Below are 5322 nucleotides of genomic sequence, written 5' to 3' on the forward strand. Positions count from 1 at the left end.
CAATGGAGAGTCGTTGAGGCTGCACGTCGCTTAAAACATACCGGGGTTTACAGTGAATGATTGACAGCTGAACCCTAATTACATTCACTTCTGACCGAGATGACGGTGGTCACTCGCAGTATCCAGGCAACAGTGACCCCGCACTGGTCAAGGGGTTGTGGATGTGAACAGGAAACAATCAGAAAGGCTGTAGGCTGGTAGGGTTCCTACTGAACTCCTTCCTATTCCACTCTGTTTCGATCGTAGCCGGTACTTCTAGGAGAATGGCTTCTATACAGTAGCCCGGTGGTCCACATGAGTGAGCCGTGTCCTTGTGTAAATCCACTCAACGGCGTTTCCGCTGGTTGTTCACCTGTCTCAAGTGTCTGGCTGTGAGGAATAGGTCAGGTGTTAAACTGCAGTTTTCTCCATTCCTCTGAGCAGAGCTCTTGCAGCCGGTGGCCCCGCCACGCACGCGTTCTGTCTGGGGGGGATTAACAGGGAGAGGTAATGGCAACGCCGGTTCAGCCTGCCTGGGGTTAATATTGAAGAGATCAGAGTAGCGGTCGGGAGTTGGACTGATTTCAGATCAGCTGTTTGAGCGCTACACGTACAGAGCACTTGTACGTGGAGTGTCTGGTTTGTCTCCGAGCTTTCATTAGTTCCGCGGTCTGGTTTGTGTCGTGCATGGCTTTTCGTTGGCAACAGCCAGGGGCAGTGATCAGCAATCGCCCGTTGACTCGCCACGACTCCAGACGCGCGCTGCGGAAATACTTCAGGCCCGGTCGCACAGCTCCGAGCGTCTTAACGGTCATGTCGTCTCCCATTAAGTGCTGAGCAAAACGAAATGACACGTACGATTGAGGCTTTTCTTTCCTCTTTTCCTTGGCTCATCAGAGGTCGTTTTATGTGCGATGCGAGCAGGATACGCAGCCGTTTGAAATCAGCCGTGAACCAAACGCACTGATGAGCCATTAGGGAAACAGGGAAAAAAGGTTCACAACTTGGCAATCATCCGCCATTACCATAATCAACTTCAGAGTGACGAGAGCCCTCGCTCAGAACCAGCCCACGCAACGCCCTCGCCCTCGCCATCAGGAGCGTGGCTGTGTGTGTGTGTGTGTGTGTGTGTGTGTGTGTGTGTGTGTGTGTGTGTGTGTGTGTGTGTGTGTGGTGTGTGCGTGCGTGTGCGTGCGCGTGCACATGCGTGTGTGTGTGTGTGTGTGTGTGTGTGTGTGTGTGTGTGTGTGTGTGTGCTGCTAATGGGCGAGTGTGTTTGTGAGCAAGACACACAGATGGTAAGGGTCATTGTCGACTTAACAACAATTGCTATTTAAAACAACATTCCCTCATTTCCCCTGCATTTGTGTGATGTTTGTACAGTCTCCATTAAGACTTAATTATGACTGTGTGAGTATCGGCGTGGACTGGGGTCACGGCGGATGAGGCTTCCTTCTCTTGTAGCCTAACTGAATTCTCCACTGTATCACTTTGCATCAGATTTCATAGCCAAATTAGCTGCGCTGGCCGTTAGAGTTTTGTCCTTTGGTGCTTTTGTCCAAAGTGATGTGCACTAGAACTCCCCCAGGAGCAGTTTGGGGTAAGTGAGAAGTTGAGAGGTGGGCGTGGCCTATCATGACCCCTCTGACCATAGCAACTGACTCGAGTAGAGCAGCTCTATATCTTATGGAGTTTGGGTTATTAATAATGCTCACACAAAAATCATCTCCGTGTTAAGTACAGTATCATGCATTTTACTGACACCAGTAAATACACAGACACCCATTGTACTGACACCATTAAGTACATTTACATTTATATTTAGGGCATTTAGCAGACTCTCTTATCCAGAGTGACTTACAAAGTGCTTTGCATCTGTTGCAGACTTGAGCCAGACTGCTACTAAACTACAGGAATCAATGTCGTTACCTAGTATTTCGATTAAACAGGCTCACTTAAACAGGAATTAATGCCAATACGTGCAAATAACCATAGTCAGATAGACATACAATTTAAGAACAAGTGCTGTCTGCTGAGTTAGTGCTCATTTAAGTACTGGCATTTCAGTTTGAAGACTGCAAGAGACCCTGCAGTCTAAGTGGCTAATGGAAGATCGTTCCACCATTTTGGAGCCAGGACAGAGAATAGTCTTGAATTTTGTGTTCCGTGAGACTTTAAGCATGTAGTTTCAAATCGAGCCATGCCTGAGGTTCGGCGTGCTCGTCATACTGAGTGGGCTTGGACCACGGACATCATGTAGGGAGGGGTAGTCCATTTTTGGCATTGTAGGCAAGCATCACGGTTCTAATGTGTGTTGCTACTGGAAGCCAGTGAAGAGGGGTGCAGCAGAGGAGTTAAGTGTGAGAACTTGGGGAGATTGAAGACCAGTCGTGTTACAGCGTTCTGAATCAGTTTGCACTTTGTACTGACACTGTTAAATACGGCATAACCCATTGTGCTGACATCATTAACTACAGCATTACCTGTTGTCCTGACACCATTCAATACAACATCAGCCATCATCAAAGCCTGTAAGTGTACTTCACCCTTGACACAGATTCCTGTTTGATTGGTCACTCTCGTATGCTGGGCCGTCATACTGCTGCCTGTTCACTTGTTGGAACTCTCCCAGTGGATCATCTTAGAAGAAGTACATAAAAAACTTACATCTCGCTGAAATATGTGCAAATTCATAAAATATTTTGCCAGAGACCTTGTGTTCGTTAAGGTGAAAGAGTGTATGTGTGTGTGTGTGTGTGTGTGTGTGTGTTTGTGTGTGTGTGTGTAAGTTTGCCTGTGTGTGTGTGTGAAATGATTCAGACGGGGGTTTATGGATTGACCTGTGGGTGTGCTGAACAGATGCTAATTGATTATTTTATTCAGTTTGAGCCCTGCAAAAGCCAGCATGAGTTGGTGGAATGTCTCAGATTGGACTGGAAAATTAATGGGTGCACTGAAAGTGTTTTTGTGTGTGTATTTGAGGATTAGCTCCTAGTGTGTGTGTGTGTATGTGTGTGTGTGTGTGCGCGCGGCTGCGCGTGTGTGTTTTTTATGTGTTTGAGGATTAGCTCTGTGTGTGTGTGTGTGTGTGTGTGTGTGTGTGTGTGTGTGTGTGTGTGTGTGTGTGTGTGTGTGTGTGTGTGTGTTTGGGGATTAGCTCAGGCTCACTCAATTACTTACTAAGTACATAATTGAGTGAGCATGTGTGATGTTTGTGTATGGGGTGTATGTGTGTAACTGGTGCAGTAAACATACCTGTGCATGTAACGGATTGTGTGCGCACCACACACAGATAAACACACACACACACACACACACACACACACACACACACACACAAACCCCTCATCCAATCCTTGATCCATTATTCTTCTTACACACATGCAGATGCATACACGACTACACCTACATTTGCTATATTAATACTTAATTGCCGTTTAATTCCAGTGTATTCCTGCCTTTGTGTGTTTTACTGTGTCCAGCTAGAACTCCTGATAGACTGTAATGGAGTTAATCCTGCCTTCTCATGACATAATAACCCAGAGAGATTTAACAACTTACTCCACAGTATGATTAGAAACATTGCAAAAGACGCGGGGAATATGAAAAAACATCACGTGTTGGTGTGAGTAAATCTAACGTTTTTCATTATTTGTACTGTCAGCTGAAACACACACAGTGGGCGGAGCCCCGGCTAGCTGGTAGCTCCCCTCACACTCTGCTTTTTACAAGCCTTTTGCGTTGTTGTTTTGGCAGTGGTTGCCAGTCACTGAACGTTACCGTGGTTTTCTTTTGTTCTCGCTGGTGTTCTTTTATGTTCGGTTACGTTTCCGTTGGATTCGTTAAACTCCTTGAGACTCGGTTCTACTCTCTCCTCCTTCCTGCACGCTTTACGCCCACAACGTTGAGTTCAGAGGAAATTCTTTTTTAGGAGGACAGGAGAAATTAACCTTTCATTTGTACTAGTTAAATTGTCTTATTTAAATGAATGTTCTTTTAATTGGTCGAGTATTCATGTGCAATTTGTTCTATAGTGTGTTTAAAAAATGTCTTTACTCACTTTATTCATTGAGTATTTTAACAGTGTACATGTTAAAGCAGAGACAGGTAACTGTAAAGCTAATATGCACACTTAGATATTTGTTTTAAGTCATTTTCATAGTCCTTATCATACATTGCATGTTTTCTTCATATCGTGTGTGTGTGTGTGTGTGTGTGTGTGTGTGTGTGTGTGTGTGTGTGTGTGTGTGTGTGTGTGTGTGTGTTAAGTTAAAGCAAGGCAGCAGTGTTTAGTTTGTCATTACCGACGTTGCATGGTTTTCAGTTCTAATTAGACACTTTTCACCTGGAGCAGCTGTTCAGGTTAGTTAGGAGTTCTGCTGCAGGACAAACAGAACCAACACCAGGCACATGGACTCACATAGACTGTACTAACTTAGTTCAGGGGGGAGGGGTGGCTAGTGGACCAGTGATGGGAGATGGGAGGGAGCACACTGACAGATAACCTACAAGTGCTTTTCAAGTTCAGTCTGCCATATTTACTAATTACCCATGTGTCGCATCACTAAGGCTCTCATAGAATCTGCCATGTTTTAATCAAAAGACAGTGTGTGTGTGTGTGTGTGTGTGTGTGTGTGGTGTGTGTGTGTGTGTGTGTGTGTGTGTGTGTGTGTGCACGTGTTGAAAAACAAGAGGCTGCTTGTAATTCATTCATTTTCTCATTGACTGGTGGACTTTCTCTGCTTTTCCACTTCACGGACACACACATGCACAGACACACACACATTTTCATACGCACACACAGTCATATGAGTGTTGTATAGTTTAGCGGTAAAGAGTCTCAGTGGCTTTATAAAAGACCTTCCACTTATAGGATATGCTCAAATGTGATGCTTGCTCTGAGATCTTCAAGAGATCCTCACTTATCTCCCAACTCTTTACCAGACCCAGCACTGGTGTGTGTGTGTGTGTGTGTGTGTGTGTGTGTGTGTGTGTGTGTGTGTGTGTGTGTGTATGCCTCTGGTGCTTGGCTGTCCTTGGAGAGTCACACTCTAGCACAAGGGCATCATCATCAGCCTTTTAGCGCTTCACAGTTCCTGTGTGTGTGTGTGTGTGTGTGTGTGTGTGTGTGTGTGTGTGTGGGAGGTTCTTTGGGTTGGTGTGTGTGTGGAGGTCCTGTGGGTAGGTGTGTGTGTGTGTGTGTGTGTAGGTGTGTGAGGGGGTGTGGAGATGTGGGGGGTGTGGGGTGGGTAGGTGTGGGGTAGGTGTGTATGTATGTGTGAGGGGGTCTGTTTATCATGTAGTCTGGTACTGTTTATAATGTGGTAAAATAAAACTCTCCCT

This window comes from Brachyhypopomus gauderio, unplaced genomic scaffold (genome assembly GCF_052324685.1).
Source record: "Brachyhypopomus gauderio isolate BG-103 unplaced genomic scaffold, BGAUD_0.2 sc68, whole genome shotgun sequence".
Taxonomy (NCBI): Eukaryota; Metazoa; Chordata; class Actinopteri; order Gymnotiformes; family Hypopomidae; genus Brachyhypopomus; species Brachyhypopomus gauderio.